Here is a 17,870-nt window from a genome sequence, read left to right on the forward strand (position 1 = left end):
GATTATAGAGTACGAAGGATCACACCTTATAAGAAAAGGCAGAACTAGGTTGGATGTTAGGTCAATCTGTTCCCAGACAAAATTGTTAGCTATTTGATGACCACTGTGAGTCATCCATCTATTTGTTTTGTCTTAACTCAACAATCCCACACTCCTAACCAGACTCCTAGCCTATATGCTCTCTAAGTTTAAGTCTATCCTAAACTCTGCTGGCCATGTCCTAACTTGCATGGTCCAATTCACTAATCACTCTTGTGCAACATTGGTTCCAGTTGAGGCAATGCATTATTTTTAAAGTTCCTAGCACTGATTTAAACATTTTCTGTGGTTCTATTTCTTCTTACCTCTGTAATCTCTTCATGCCCTACAACCTTCAAAAATCTTAGAGTTTCTCTATTTTTGACCTCTTGCACACCCTTGATTTTCTTCACTCCCTTATAGGGTAATGGTGCATTTAGCTGCCTCAGCCCTAAACTCTGGGATTTCCTCCCTAAACCTTTGCTCTACTTCTTTCTCTTTCCTCTCGTAAGATGCTCCTGAAAAACTCTCTCTTTGACCAAGCTTTTAATTATTTGTCTAATATTAAATGTAGCTCAATGTAGAACTTTGCTTGATAACAGTCCTGTAAAACAGGTTGAGACATTTTACAGCATTAGAAATGCTATATAAATCCAAGTTATTTCTGTAGTGGATCTGTGGAACAGGTCACTGGATCATCATTCACTGTATTCCAGAATGCAAAAGTTGGATCATATCTGCTTCGATCACACACAAAATGTCTGGCCAGTTTCATCATACAGTCAAAGCCAATGTGACTTTTTGGACTAACTTTGATTGGCTAGGTACTCACGGAGCATTTTTTTCCCATTTTTTCCATGGATCCCTGTGTTTCAACCATTTGCCATTGTAGTTGAGACTTCATATCTTAAAGAATGTAGCCCTAACAAGAACGTGCTACCCTTTGGAAACTGGATATGCTGGATTTTAGAGACAACAACCTTTGCATGCAACCCAGATCGACTAATGCAGAATGCTTAGTTTCAGTGTCAGACTTCCTCCAAGCTGCTTTGATGTAGCCGTGGATATACTAATTAAACAGAAGGGAGAACATCCAAACACAAGTATAACATTTTCATGTTAAAGGGATAATCTTCCCATTCCTCCTGTTATTTTTTCCAAATTAACCAAAATCTGTTCATTTGCAGCAATATCCAGTTGACAAAGGTTAACAAAAACCTGAAACTTTAAACAAAACAATTTAAAACAAAATAAAGCCAGACAACCAATATTACAGTTACAAAGGTGCAGGATTTGCAATTGTGACAACTGCTGTAATGCAAATATAGAAGCCATTAGTTTTAATACTTGGATATATAAAGATCATAGTATTTTAATAAATTATATATATATATATATATATATGTATATATACACACACACACACACACACACACACACACACACACACAAGTTACGGACTCGGTGAATGTCCCTTTAAGATAGAGCTAGTTGCGCGCGCGCGTGTGTGTGTGTGTGTGTGTGACGTGCTTACGTCAACAGAAGATAAAGGACGTAATGATGTTGTTGAAGAAGTCAGTCAAAGTCAGTCAGAGAGAAGAGAGAGAGAAAAAAGAGAGAGAGAGAGACACCAGCCTGCTAGTTTCTCTATCGATGGATGAGAAACAATAACTGTGCCTGTTACTACAATCCACGTATGGAAATTGGGAGTAATCCAGTGGAGTTCACTTTGTTGCTGACCTGTAGAGGGAAACAGGTATTTGTGTGGACGACCACGATTCGGATGCTTTTTGGGGTGAGGAAGTCACTACTGAGTCAACACTGAGGTGTCGTTTGGGTTCCATCGTGGAACGTTTGGATTTCGGAATTACTCTCTCTATGTTCTCTACATCTACGTCTTATCTTCAGACAACGGTGGTTGTTGAAAAAGTCTTTGCTCATGTTTCACCTTGAGGTTTGCTGAACTGAACTTTAAAAACCATTCCTGGACTTGGAGTTTGGGACTTTGCCCCACACATGCGACGAGTTTAGTTTTTGGGGTTAATGTTCAAGGTTTAACATTCTTACTTCTAACATTCTAACATTTTTACTTTTATTTTTCTTATTATCATAAGTAGTTATTAATAATGTAGTTTTTAACACTGAATCATGACTCAGTGTGTTTCTTTTGTTGCTGGTTCGTAACAAAATTGGGGGCTCGTCCGGGATCGTTCCCCAGATTGATGAGATTCGTCCGGGATTGAACCCAAAGATTAATTAACGAGTGTTGTCCGGGATCGTTCCCAAGGTTAACAAGATTCGTCCGGGATCCAATCCAAAGATTGATGAGGGAGGTCTGAGTTTGAACAAATTGGGGTCTTTGTGGACGACTGATTGTGGTCGGTCTGATAAATTCTTTTTAATTGGCTTGTGTGTGTGGAAACCAGCAGCAATGGATATTGAGGCATTTTTGGAGTCATCAACCCTAAAGGGATTGGAAGTGGCGAAAAAGGATGATTTGGTAAAGATTGCTACAAGGCTAAACCTTAAAGCAGTAAAGCAGTCTATGAAAAAAACAGTTATTCATAGAATGATAGTTGACTATTATTTGGAGAAGGAAGTGTTTGAGGTGAGTGAGGTAGTCGAGTTTCCTGAGATTAAACCAATGATTTCTGATGTGACTTCTCAACCAGTGGAGTTGGAGGATTTGGAGGAGGAAGAGTTAGAAGAGTTTCCTGAGAGTGAGTCAGAGATTCCTGATGGCCGGGTGCAATTAGCAAAGATAGAGTCAGAACAAACACGAATGAAGTTCCAGTTAGGACAAAGGAAAATAGAGTTAGAGCAAAGGAAAATAGAGTTAGAGGAAAGGAAGGCCCAGATGGAATTGAGGAGGATGGAGCTGGATAGGGAGGAGAAGGAAAAACAGCAGCAACATGAGTTAAAAATGAAGCAAAAGAGTTTGGAATCTGATTCTGATGATGGTTTTTTAGCCAGTAGGGAGGATTGATTAGTCCCTCCTTTTGAGGAAGATCAGGTTGATCAGTATTTCCAACATTTTGAAAAGGTTGCTGTGAGTTCAAACTGGCCAAAGGAAGGATGGGCTCTTATGTTACAGAGTGTAATTAAAGGTAAAGCTCAAAAAGCTTATTCTGCTTTGTCTGTTGAGGATGCAGCTGATTATACAAAGGTAAAACAAGCTGTGTTGAAGGCCTATGAATTGGTACCTGAAGCTTACAGACAAAAATTTAGAGACTTGAAGAAGTCTGCAGATCAGACATACATGGAATTTGCCAATGCAAAGAGAATATGTTTTGAACGATGGTGCATGGCTAAAAATTTAGTTGGGGATTATGATAAATTGACAGAATTGATGTTAGTGGAAGACTTTAAAAGATGTGTCCCAGCTGAGGTAACAACATATTTAAATGAAAAGGAAGTGGAAACTTTACAAGAAACTGCTAAGTTGGCAGATGATTATGGTTTAACCCATAAATCCAAATGGGGACACCCTAAAACCTTTCAAAAAGGTTATAAAGACAATCCAGGTAAACCGGAGATTAAATTGGGAGGTAATCAAAAAGGGAAGGATGAAAAGAAGCCAGTGCTGGAGAAACCTGTTGAGCGTACTTGTTATTACTGTAAGAAACCTGGCCATGTAATAGCTAATTGTGCCCTTTTGAAGAGAAGGAAGGAAGCCGTGCCCAATGCTTGTTTTCAGGTAATTAAAAATCAAAAAGGTTTAGGAGATGTTGTTAAAGATCAGTCCTCGCCAGAGATAAAGGCTGAAAAGTTGGAGGAGGTGAGGAAGGAATTTTGTTCTTATGTATCCGAGGGTTTTGTTTCATTGAATGATGGGTCACCCCAGATGCCAGTGAAAATCCTTAGAGATACTGGGGCTTGCCAATCTCTCTTGCTGGACAGTGTTTTAAATTTTGGTGAAGAAACTGGTGAGGTAAATCTCGTGCGAGGTGTTACAGGTGACACTATGTCTGTCCCTTTGCACAAGGTGATTTTAAAGTCAAAGTTCGTAGAAGGACCTGTCGAGATAGGGATACGACCTAGTTTACCAGTGGAAGGAGTTTCTTTGTTATTGGGGAATGACCTTGTGGATGGAGAATTTGTCCCTGTGGTACGGTTAACCACCAAACTAAGGATTGATGAGTCTGAGAATGATCCAGATGTTTACCCATCCAGTGCGGTGACTCGAGCTGGAGCTAAAGAATTAGCCAAGGCCGACAGTCCTGTGCAGCCTGATGTTGTTCCCTGTGACAGCCTTAAACAGGAAGAAAATTATGATGACTTGTCTGAGACTTCTCTGTCTTCACTGGAGGATCAAAATCCTTGTATTGAGCCTGAATTTAAAGATTTGTCTTTGTCGAGGAAAGAATTTATGGTGGAACAGATGAAAGACCCTGAGCTTACAGAATTGAGAGGAAAAGCACTCTCGTGATGAGATTGAGAAAGTGCTAATTGGATATTATGTCAAAAATGGAGTGTTAATGAGGAAATGGAGACCTCCTCATGTTCCTGTTAATGAGGAATGGGAAGTTATTCATCAGGTTGTGGTTCCTAAAGTTTATAGGAATGAGATTTTAAACCTGGCCCATTGTATGCCTTTGGGTGGTCATTCTAGTGTAAATAAAACTGTAGGGAAGATTTTGAAACAATTCTATTGGCCTGGTTTGAGAAAAGATGTGGTGATGTTTTATTGAACCTGTCACACATGTCAAATGGTAGGTAAACCAAATCAAAGACCCCCTGTGGCTCCGTTGAAACCTATTCCTGCTTTTGGTGAACCCTTTTCAAAGGTGATTGTGGACTGTGTTGGCCCATTACCAAAGTCTAAGGCTGGAAATCAGTATTTGTTAACCATCATGTGTGCAACTTCTAGATTTTCAGAGGCAATACCACTTAGAAATATTAAGGCCAAGACTGCGTCAAATGCTCTTTTAAAATTTTTTACTTTGGTTGGTTTGCCAGAAGAAATCCAATCTGATCAAGGCAGTAATTTTATGTCTAATTTATTTCAACAACTAGTCTATGAGCTGGGAGCAAAGCAGATTGTATCATCTGCATATCACCCAGAATCTCAGGGGGCTCTGGAGAGATTTCATTCTGCTCTCAAAAATATGCTGAAAACTTATTGCTTTGAAAACACAAAGGATTGGGACGATGGTGTTCATTTACTTTTGTTTGCCATTAGAGAATCAATACAGGAGTCATTAGGATTTAGTCCGTTTGAGCTTGTATTTGGACATCGGGTGAGAGGACCTTTAGAATTGTTAAGAGAACAGTGGGTTAATGAGGAAGTGCATTTGAGTCTGTTGGACTATGTCCAAAAATTTAAAACTCGGTTGGAGAGCGTCTGTCAGCTGGCGAAAGAGAATTTGAAAACCAGCCAGATGAGAATGAAGGCATGTTTTGACAGATGTGCTCGGCCCAGGACATTTGCAGTGGGGCAGAAGGCGTTAGTATTTTTCCCTAGCCAGAACAATCCATTGCAATCTCGTTTTTCTGGACCATATATTATTGAATCCCGAGTAACTGATTTGACATATATAATCAAAACACCAGATAGACGCAAGAAAACACAACTCTGTCATGTAAACATGCTTAAGCCTTATTATGAGAGAGATTCAGTGGTGGCCATGGTGGATGATATGAAGGTTTCTAGAATGCCTGATGTTGATACTGGGGAAGGCCAATTTAGACCAAATATTGTTCCATTGAAACTAAAAAAACAAAATATCCTAGAGAACCTTGAAATGAAGTTGGACCATTTACAAGTTTCACAAAAACAACAGATGAGGGAATTAATTTTAAAATTCGAAAATCTGTTCCCAGATGTTCCAAATAGAACATCGATAATTACTCATGATGTTGATGTTGGGGATGCAAAACCAATCAAACAACACCCATATCGAATGAATGTGGAAAAAAGTAAACTTGTTGACCAAGAGATTGAATATATGTTAGAAAATGATACTATTAGATGTTCTGCTTCAAACTGGAGTTTGCCCTGTGTTATTGTGCCTAAACCTGGTGGAACTGTTCGATTTTGCACAGATTACAGGAAAGTGAATGCTGTAACGAAGTCAGATGCTTACCCTATTCCTAGGGTGGATGATTGCATAGATAGAGTGGGAAAGGCAAAATTTCTTACAAAGATTGACTCATTAAAAGGGTACTGGTGTGTTCCATTAACAGAGAGAGGGAGGGAGATTTCTGCCTTTGTAACCCCTTCTGGATTGTATGAATATAATGTTTTGCCATTTGGAATGAAAAATGCTCCGGCAACATTTCAAAGAATGATGAATTCAGCGATTCATGGGTTAAACCATACAGATGCCTACATTGACGACTTAGTGACAGGGAATGATACATGGGAGGATCACATCTCTACGTTAGAAAGGTTGTTTGAAAGACTTTCCGAAGCTAACCTTATAGTTAACTTGGCTAAAAGTGAATTTGGCCATGCCACTGTGATGTATCTTGGTTATGTTGTAGGTCAAGGCAAGTTAGCTCCTGTTCAGGCAAAAGTTCAAGCAATATCTGAGTTCCCTGTTCCCACAGGTACGAGGACTGTTAGAAGATTTTTGGCAATGGTTGGATATTATCAAAAATTTTGTAAAAATTTTGCTGATGTTGCTCTTCCCCTAACTAATCTTCTGAAGAAGGGAGTAAAGTTTGTTTGGACAGATCCTTGTCAAGAAGCATTTGAGAAGCTGAAAGCCATTTTGTGCTACCCTCCTGTGCTCAAATCACCTGACTTTGAAAAGCCATTTTCATTAGCAGTAGATGCCAGTGATGAAGCTGCAGGAGCTGTGTTGTTGCAGAAGGGTGACCTTGATGATATTGACCATCCTGTAGCTTACTTTTCAAAGAAATTTAATGAGCATCAAAAGAATTATTCCACCATAGAGAAAGAATTACTATCACTTGTTTTAGCCTTGCAACATTTCAGTGTATATGCTTGCACCGCTCAGAAACCATTGACTATGTATACAGATCATAACCCATTGGTGTTTCTGAGCCAAGTCAAAAACAAAAACAGAAGGCTGTTAAACTGGAGTTTAATTTTGCAAGAGTTTGATCTCATGATAACTCACATTAAAGACAAGGATAACATAATCGCTGATTGTCTTTCCCGATGCTAAATGGGAAATATGTATCTTAACTAGTCTGATCTTCTGTAATTGTGTAGAATGATATTTATTAACATTACTAACTGTATGTGCGGTTAAAATTTTTCTTGAAAAAGATTTCTTTTTAGGTGGGAGGTGTTACGGATTCCGTGAATATCCCTTTAAGATAGAGCTAGTAGCGTGTGTGTGTGTGTGTGTGTGTGTGTGTGTGGGGCGTGCTTACGTCAACAGAAGATAAAGGATGTAATGTTGATGTTGAAGAAGTCAGTCGAAGTCAGTCAGAGAGAAGAGAGAGAGAGAAAAGGGAAAGAGACACCAGCCTGCTAGTTTTCCCTATCGATGGATGAGAGACAATAACTGTGTCTGTTACTACAATCCACGTATGGAAATTGGGAGTAATCTGGTGGAGTTCACTTTGTTGCTGACCTGTAGAGGGAAACAGGTATTTGTGTGGACGACCACGATTCGGATGCTTTTCGGGGTGAGGAAGTCACTACTGAGTAAACACTGAGGTGTCGTTTGGGTTCCATCATGGAACGTTTGGATTTCGGAATTACTCTCTCTATGTTCTCTACATCTATGTCTTATCTTCAGACAACAGTGGTTGTTGAAGAAGCCTTTGCTCACATTTCACCTTACGGCTTGCTGAACCGAACTTTAAAAACCATTCCTGGACTTGGAGTTTGGGACTTTGCCCCACACACGCGACGAGTTTAGCTTTTGGGGTTAATATTCAAGGTTTAACATTTTTACTTCTAACATTCTAACATTTTTACTTTTATTTTTCTTATTATCTTAAGTGGTTATTAATAAAGTAGTTTTTAACACTGAATCATGACTCAGTGTGTTTCTTTTGTTGCTGGTTCATAATTTCAGCCAATATTTCTATATTTCTTTTACTGGTTTCAACTTGATTTTCTGTTAGGAAAATAAACACTAAAAAAATTCCCAAGAAATCTGTTTTAAAAATAACTGAAAATGTGGAATCCTTTCTCTGAAGCATTACGGCAAAGTGGGAAAGTTGGCATGGACTCCTAAATCTGTTTCAGTCTTTTTATGCTTATAATTATCATTACTTATTGCTTCCTTCTGGAAAACATTTGTGAATGGGGATTCAATAAAGTTAAACTATGATTACCCTTTACAAACTGTTCTTGCTAAAAATTTTAAACCAATGAAGGATTTATAAATGCAAAATACTTTTGATAACTGCTTAGTTAAGAATTGAGTATATGTATACCTATGTGCAAAGAAGCCTGTGACAACTCTATGTCTTGCTGTAGTGCAAATACAGAAGCCATTAGTTTTAATACTTAGATATATAAAGATCATAGTATTTTAATTATACATAGCTACATGGTATCATATTAATTTCAGGCAATATTTCACTTGCACCTTATCCAGATAGATGGAGTCCCAACCTCTGCCTGAAATGGATTAGTGTTAGGCAACTGTGGACTACAACGGTTATTTTTAGGCAAATGTGATACAGTGTAGATAAATAACCAGACGCCATCTGAAGGCAATAGTTCTGAGCTAGCTATGCCTATTCAGTACTATACTGGAATGTCTACCCTACTGATATGCTCATCCCAGTGCTGCAAAAGAAACATGCAGACTTCTGACTCATACACAAATGCCAATAACTTGAAGGATGTTATATCTGATAGCTCTGGCATTTGGAGAACTTGTGACAGTACAAATAAATTGGAAGGCAATATGCATAAGAAAATGGAAGAGCAATACTGGGATAATAGAGTGCAAAGTATTGACTCTAAATAATAATGATGTAAATCAATTTTACCAAGAATTTTATGTGGGAGGAGAAATTGGGTGAGGGGGGGGAGGGGGAACATGGAACATTTCTGACCACCTTTGAAATTGGTAACTTTTCCATAACACCAGTCAGGTCCATTTAAAATAGACTTCGTGTGACTAAGCTTTGACACAATATTCCAACTGCGATCTCACCAATATCCTGCTTTGTCTTGAATAGTGGCTTCATATTTACAGTTTTCCAATCCTCTGGAAAGTCTCCAGAATCCAGGGATCACCAAGCCATTCATCCAGGGATCCATAACAAAAAAAAACATGAATAATACTGAAATTACTCAGTAAATTCAGCAGGAAGAGAATAGGGTTAATGTTTCAAGTCACTGACCTTTCACAAGAACCAAAACAAGTTCGAGCTCGAGCACAGTTTTAGCAGGTACAAAGGGAAAGAAAGGGGATATGAACAAAAGGGCAGGTCTGTAATTTGGTAGAAGGTGGGAGGGATGAAATGATGAAATGAATGATGGTTCAAGGTAAAAGGAAGTGCAATATTTTATTATATTGAAGATGTAAGCTGTTATTGTATGCAAAACAGTTTGGAATTGACTAAACTGGGACACTAAATTAAACAGCAAGAAGAAAAAAAACTGATATGCAATAAGTTTTCTTCATACAAAGATTAATCAATATTTTTAAAGGATTTTTAAGTCATGGAGGCAAAAACTAGAGAATTATTTAACAAGAAGTTAGATGCTCTCATAGCAAGGTTGCATATTCTTTCCAGGGAAGCTGAGATTCTGGTCTGTATAATTTTTCTCATTGAAGAATCATAGTATGTTTCTAGCACAGAAGGAGGCTATCTAACTGATCATGTCCAGGTCAGCCTTCTGCCAGAGCAACTCTCCAGTTCCACCCACTGGCCCTTTCTCCATAGCCTTGCAAATTTTTCTCCCCTGTATATTTATCCAATCTCCTCTTGAAGCTACAGCGGAACTTGCCTCCACCACATCTGCAGGCAGTGAATTCCAGATTCCAACTACACACTGTGTAAAAACATCTTTCCTCATGTCACTGTTACTTCCTTTACCCTTTATTTCACACCTGTGCCCTTTAGTTCCCAACCCCTTGACCAAAGGGAACAGCATTCTTCCATCCACTCTGTCCCTCATCATTTTATATACTGCTATCAAATCTTCCCTCTGCATTCTCTTCTCTAAAGAAAATAATCCACAGATCCTTCAAGATAAATAATGGCATAAGGAAAGCTTCTGTTTATTAGCCAAGGCATAGCATGTAAGAACAGGGATGTTATGCTACAATTGTGCTTTACACAAGTTAGGTCTCAGCTTGAGTACTGCAGAGGGCATTGCAACAGGAAAGATTGAAAAGATTGGCCATGATTGTGTGGGCAGGCACAGTAGTGTAGTGGTTAGCGTAACACTATTACAGCGCAAGCGACCTGGGTTCAATTCCAGCCACTGTCTGTAAAGAGTTCGTACGTTCTCCCCGTGTCCGCGTGGGTTTCCTCTGGGTGCTCCAGTATCCTCCCACATTCCAAAGACGTACAGATTAGGAAGTTGTGGGCATGCTATGTTGGCACCGGAAGCGTGGCGACTCTTGTGGGCTGCCCCCAGAGTACTCTACACAAAAGTTACATTTCACTGTGTTTCGATGTACATGGTCCTGACTCTAAAATGGCATCTTAGAGTCAGGACTAACAGATTCGATTAGATAAGATATTATCTGTTAGTCCTGACTCTAAAATACCATCATCAACAGAAACATTGCCACAAGCAAATCAATGTCGAAGCCCTCAAGAACTCTGTAAATGTAGTTCTTCTTAAACAGTGCCTCACAGAAAAAATGTTGATTCATACCCACTGTGTCCTGATGGCCCTGAAGTCCACCATAATTAGCACCAGTGAAGAGACTCTTGGTTACCTTAAGACTGCCAGCACAAGCTTTGGCCGAGTGAGGAAAAAGTATTTGAAGATCAAGAGCTCAGACCTAGTACAAAACATGTAGTTGCCAGGTAGCAATGATCCCTATTGTCCTATATACTTCTGCGACTTATACTATCCAAAGCATGCACCTCAAAACACTGGATAGCACCAAGAGTCTCTGCAAATCCTCCAAATCCATTGGAGGGGTGAGTGAGGCAAAGTCAGTATTCTCTCACAGGTCAACATCCCCATGAGGTCCTAGTTCCACTTAGTTGGCTGCATTGAGCAGGCACCTCTCCTGAAGCAGACACTGTTATGTCAGGTGGACAGAGGGGAAAAAATTAAGGATGTTCTCAATGTCTTCTTGCTCAACACTGATCTCTGGGAATCCCTGATCTATCACTGCTCAAAGTGGAAAAGCGGGTTTTGTGGTTGACGTGAGAACCTCAAGTCCAGTCCTAGAGCCTTGGGAGCAGCTGAAGCCCAGCATTAATGGCAACTGGAGTGCATCATCTCACAGTCTACCCACTGCCCTCCCCAACAGACTGTTCCTGCCCCTTCTGTGGTAGAGTCTGTGGGTCCCACATTAGCCTCAGAGCAGAGGGGAAGCAAGTCATCGTAAATCCCCAGAGACTACTCAAGAAGATAAAAAGGTGTGAAAGATGTGATTGCACTGAAGAGTGTGCAGAGGAGACTTACAAATATGTTATCAGGATTAGAAAAGTGTAATTATGAGGAAAAAATTGGATAAACTAGGGTTGTTTTTTTTGGAACAGATGTGGCTGCAGGGAGATGTAATTTAAACTATAAAGCTATGAGGAGACTTTCCCAGAACCATATTGAGCTATGTCTCCTTCCTTGTTGGGCCAGAATTGTACTTCCCTAAGTATACTTCAGAAACTCTTCTCCCTCTTTTCCCCTTTTGTTAGTGCTATCCCAGTCTATAAATAAAGATTTCACTGTCAAGACTCCTTCATTTACAGTATGCACATTTCTGTAATTTCTCTGCAAACTTGCTCCTTAAGGCTCTTCCCACTAGATGGCAGTAACATTATAGACCCATTGGTGTAATTTCATTTCTCCTATAACAATAAATTTGGAGGATTTGCAGAGACTGTTAGTGGTATCAGTGTTTTGAGGTGCCTGTTATGGATAGTCCAAGTCACAGAAGCTTATAATTTCAATCATATAGATTCACATGGATTCTGCTCCTGATGGTTCTGGAACATTCTCTTTCCACAGCACTGTAATATTATCCTCATTCATTACGATAATTCTCCCTCCTTTCTTTCCAAACTTACCCTTACACATTTTTCTAATCAGGTCAAAATAATTATGCATGGTTAATTGCACTGCAGCTCACCAAACGTTGTTTAATATACTTCTTGCTTTTAAATTCATGCAATGTAAACCTCTCTTAGTTTTGTGTACCTTCTCTTAATCTGATTGTGCCTTAAAATGTTATATTTTTTGTTTCGGGTCTACTTATCTCTCCCAATCCATTTTGCACTTTTTTAATCCACTTCAATGCTACCTTCTGCAAAGTCTCGCCTGATTTACCTCGAGTAAAGAAATTGTCCAGAAGAAATTATAATTCAGCCAGGTGTTAGTAATTGTATTAAATGCGCTGTAGGTGAAAGAGCAAATTAAATTATTCATCATCATAATTAAATTTTAAATCAGATAGCACACTATGCCCAAACCGCTTAAAGCTAAGAGGCATCTTCCGAATTTGTTAATGCACTATTTCTAAACAGAACCTAGTGTGTGTAATACTGTTTGGAATAAACTGGTCAAAAAGTGATTTCTAAAGTGCAATAGCACCAACTGCTGCCCAATAACTTTACTGCGGTATAAGAACAAAAATCTTTCCCAGATTCAATAAAGAGTGAAGTAGTGAGGTGTTCTGTGCAATATGCGGTAACAAAAACCTGATTCTTGGAAGAATTGACATATTTCAAAATGTCATCATAAAAAACAAATTTCCCGATAAAATTTGTGAGCAAGAAAAAAGACCAATTTAAGGAAGTTGTTGACTAATAAATTATTTTCCAATATAAATTCCAAAAGAGGAAACTATTGCTTAAATAATTAAATAAAGTGAGGATTATGAAGGTGCAATTAAATGAGGAAGAATAGGGTGAGGTTTGAGTGGAGTAAGGATTGTTATTACTTGAGTAAGGTGAAAGAGCAAATTAAATTATTTTGAGATAAAGAAGTTCAAATATTTGTAGCATAGGTATCTATACTGTATAAGTAAACTGTTTAAATCAGAATCTAGCCACAGAAATAGAAGATATGCAAGATCGATATAGTAGTTTAGAATTAATTTGGCTTTGTAGTGATTGTGTTTTATTTTTCACCAAACCCATCCAACACCAGAAGCCTAAAAAGCTTGCTTTTCTTTCCTCAGCTTCTAACTCCACTGTAAATTCTCCTTCATACTCATTTTCCTCTCTCTCCCTCAGACATCAGAGCCACAGCCCACTGAGTAGCCACAAACTCAACACAATTCTGAATTTTGAGTAACACATGGAGCCCAATGATAAAATACACAGTGGTTTATCAGGAGTAAATGAAACAGCCTAAAAAATGGAGGACCATCCCTCAATGAGTAAAGCAAGTGAACAATGCTTTGACCTTTTATTTCTCTCCCTCATGTCCCCAACACTGAGCAAACCTTAGTATACTCCTTCTGGAACAAGACTATTTTGTCATCAGCAAAGTTTAATCACTTTTTTCCCATTAAGGAAATTTAGCCCTATTTACCTTGTGAAGTCAGATTTCAAGATCTTCCTTTGCTCCCCTTACCCCTGCTGAATTGCCACCAACCTATTGAACCATCTGATTGCAAATCACTCCTTCCAACTCTTGTCAGCTACAGGCTCCACCTCCAACTCACATGATCTGTACCCACATTCCCATCTTACAGTAACATCGCTTCTACACCGACTACAATTCCTCTCCAGTCATGGCTGACTCATCCTATTGGATGAGACTCACATCATGACATCAACATTCCTTTTCTCTCTTGATCACACTAACGCCCTCCTCTGCATTCTCTTTGCTCCTTTCCTTTCCCTCTTCTTGACGATCAACATGTAACAACAAAGCTGATCAACTGTATATTACAGTTTGTACATGTTAACCCACTTACCATAAAAAGAACACTCATTTTCTGAACCATTTTAAAACTATTTCTTAACACACTTTTAGAACAGATTTGTACTATCACACCTGTAGCTCTCAGTAAAGCAAACATCTCACCTTTCTTAGCTCTGATTGATTTCTCCAGTCTACGGCACCAAGCTAGGTGGTGCTGTTGCACATTTGGAGCCATCCTAGTTTATCCAAATGAACATTTTACTTATGTCAGGGGTGCACAGCTTTTTCCAGAGAGGGCCAAACTGATAATCCAAAATAGGAGGTTCAACGCTTCTCTATTCACCTGAGAAGCCCTCATTGCTATCATTCTGACTGCATTCTGATGAATTCCTTGTGGAGTTCAGTGGTGGAATGACAATTCCTGCAATTTCTCAGCATTTACATTGGGAAATCGGGGTGCTGAACCTGGGTCAGGATCGACCTGAAACAAAAACAAAAATACTAAAAATACTCAGCAGGTCAGGCAGCTTATGTTAAAACAAAACAGATTCAAAGCTTTAGGTTAATGATCCATAATCAGAAATGGAGAGCGAATTAAAAATAACATGCTTCAAGTTGCAGAGAGAGGGAGTTGTAGAGAGAATAGAGGGAATGTCTGTGATGGGGTGAAGACCAAGGTTGTCCAGGTAACAATTAATTTCAATACTGGTAGTTAGAGAGGGAAAATTTTAAAAAAATATGTATGTCAGAATTGTCAGATGCAGAACAAGGTGGTTGTTGGAAATCTGAAAAGGCAGAACATGTTGGAAATACCCAGCAGATCAGGCAGCATCTATGCAGAGAGAAAAACTGAATTAACATTATAGGAACATTACCTTATATCAGAGCTGGCCAGTTCCGACACAAAGAGGAAAGGTTGGCCATCTGCAATTCAATATCGAATTGAGTCTCAAAGATAAAACTGAAGAGGGAGATATGCATCCAATATTGGTTGGACTTCATTTGGAGTACTCTACATTTAAATTGAAGGAAGATGAAGATTATGATGATACAGTTACAAGAGGAGGTTCGAGTGTAGTCAAAATTGCTAAGATTATTATTACTTTGAGAGTTCACTCATCCATAAGGTGCTGCAGGCAAATGTGGATATGGTAGCAACAAGCCTAGGTACATTTCTATAGTGCCATTAACATGGCTAAATGTTGCATGTGCACTTCAGAGCCTTAGCAAACAAATACTAAGACATAGCCAAAGGCAATATTAGAAGAGAAGACTAAAACCTTGGGTGTAGTTTTGGGTAATTTGGAACAAAATGCACTTCGACTAGTGCAGAAAAATCTAGTAAAGCAAGAAAAATTATGACTGAAAAGGTGAAGTTCAAAGCAGATGCTTAACAAAAATTCTTCTGTTCACTACAATAAAATGGATGAAAACACTCAACTTTGTGTCAACTTCCCTGAACATTAAACATTCACTGCACCACTGAAAAACTTTGTTTCCTAATGAACAAGACTTTTATCATTCACAAATCTATTAGCATTCTGGTACAATCAGAAACATGTCACATGATCAAAGATTACTTCTCTTTTTCAGAAGCCTCCCTGTGAAAACTGCCCTAATGAACCATGTGATACAGTTAAAAAGAAAACCAGTCATTTTAAAAGGTCTTGATTCACATGAAAGACGTACTGTGCTTTATCTCATCATGATCAAGGTCAACGAGGCATGCCAGAAAATTAAATTGTAATAAGAAAAGCATTTGACACATATCAGTGGCCTTGATTCATGTACACTTGAGGGATAAGTGGCATTCAGGTTATAACAAATTAAACAATATTTTGAATTCCCATATTTTAATACAAAGGACTTTCAAGAGTTAGCAACTTTCACATGGGGAATGGAAACAAGCACAAGATAACAGGTAGAGAACCAAAATGCTTAAAAATACACTCACTGGAATGCAATATTTACAATACTGTAGCTAAAATATTTTCTTCAGTGTTGGGCTCTAGTGAAAAAGGCACATAACTGAAGGAATTGTGGCCATAGGTAATATTATTTGAAATATTACTTCATATGTTACTTCATGTTACATATGAAGTAATATTACTTGTAATAATACTTCATATGTAATATTCCCCAGCGCTGATAAAATTAGGAAAACATCCACCACCTGTGGCACCAGTCTCAGGTTCTCTTACAGCCATCTATCCATACTCCAAAACATTTTCCCAAAATATGACTGGCAAGGAAAATGTGGCCTGTGGCAATCATTTGCTTTGGCTGCCAAAAAGGAGGCATCTGAAAGAGAGTCTCTGATATTCTACCATCCAAAAGGTCCAAGCCACATGCATGGTAGAATAAATTATCCCTCCATGACTGGCCACCAATACAGAGAATGGAAAACATGGAGGATGTCATTTGAATAATACAAATGGCTATATTATCTTTTATAAAGATAAATTGAAATAAATAGAATTAACTCAACATGCTCAATTTCAATTTTCAGAGCAAAATAATGGACAAAGTTACAGAATTCAATGGACAGTACACCAGTATTTTTTCTGTATCATAGAAAAAAAATGAATGGCCTATTCAGAATGAAAATATTACATGAGTATTCTTCAAATGACTTCTTCCATGTTCTCCATTCTCTGTATTGGTGGCCAATCATGGAGGGAAGATCTACCTAATAAACTATCATAAAGTAATATCTCCTCTGACTCATTATAAACATTGCATCACCTCAGATATTATGTCCACACACTGGGTGGCCACTGTTTCAGAACCAAAAATGTAGCCAATTAAACTTACATTTAATTGACCATCAGACGTTTGAAAAAACTCCAGTATGTCATAATATATTGTATCATTATTAAAGAGGTATAATGTGTTTCATTATGATCAATTCATGGATGACACATTGCTAACATCAAAAAGATGTTAGTGACATGGATTGCCACATAGGGCAGTGCAATACTTGTGAAAAACTGTTCTCTCCCTACTTTGACAATGTCATATCACAATTTGTTGTATTGCTGACATAACAGATTCTTTATCAAGAATTCCAATAATTTCAGATGATAGGATTTTAAGTAAATGCATTTATTTATTTTAATATTTGTTATTTATTCATCTGTTATTATTTTATTTTTATTTATTAGTGTCAGAAGTATTAATAAGTAGAGGATATAGGGTATATTAAATGTGACAGGCAAAAAGAAAACTAGAAATGAGAACATATTTGTGCATCTAGTTGTTGTGATCTGGAATTCATTCCTTGAAAGGGTGACAGAAGCAAATAATTTTTAAAAAAGGAAAGGGGTAAATTGAATGGAAAACAATTATAGTGATTCATGGAGAGCCAGACTAATTGGATAGCTACAGGCCATCCCCAAGTAATAAATGGGATTCATTTTTAGAGACGCCCATGTCAATTTTGTCTGTAGGTTGGAAAATATACAAAAATCACTCGATATAATAACCATACCTCCACATTATTGTAATGAATGGCATTAAAAGCACACAAGACTGATAAGACAGAATAATTAATAGAGAGGGGGAGGGAACTAGCCCTGCCATTTGTAGGAATAAATGTATGTACTTACATCGGACTTTTGAATTTAATAATATCATGGGAGTTTGTTCGTATGTAGCGGTGCCCATAAGACGGGCATGCATAACCCAGGGACAGATCGCATTTCTAACAGCCGATAGATCTATTAGGCCGAATGGCATCTTTTTGCCTTGCATTATTCTGTGAGACCAATTAGTGTCATATTCCCATTCTTTCATAGATTAAATGCTCAGATTATTTTCGTTCAGATGACTCACGTCAGGAAGAAAGATAATCAATGTTTTTTTAGATTTTGGAGGGGTCAACAGTTCCATTCAAATTCACAAGCAA

The 17,870-nt window shown here is 38.2% G+C and overlaps 1 protein-coding gene across 2 annotated transcripts in view; it reads right to left on the reverse strand.

Annotated features, from left to right (window-relative positions):
• Positions 1-17,870, reverse strand: part of hyal6 (hyaluronoglucosaminidase 6) — a 60,485-nt gene that overhangs the window by 36,721 nt on the left and 5,894 nt on the right. The window contains exon 1 of one of the 2 annotated variants that reach the window (XM_052030341.1): positions 14,126-14,223. The exons of the other annotated variant lie outside the window; for it this stretch is intronic. The gene's annotated coding sequence lies outside the window, so the exon portion shown is untranslated. Of the gene's footprint in view, positions 1-14,125; positions 14,224-17,870 lie in introns of those variants that run through there. 2 annotated transcript variants of the gene reach the window in all.

Source organism: Pristis pectinata, chromosome 15 (genome assembly GCF_009764475.1).
Source record: "Pristis pectinata isolate sPriPec2 chromosome 15, sPriPec2.1.pri, whole genome shotgun sequence".
NCBI lineage: Eukaryota > Metazoa > Chordata > Chondrichthyes > Rhinopristiformes > Pristidae > Pristis > Pristis pectinata.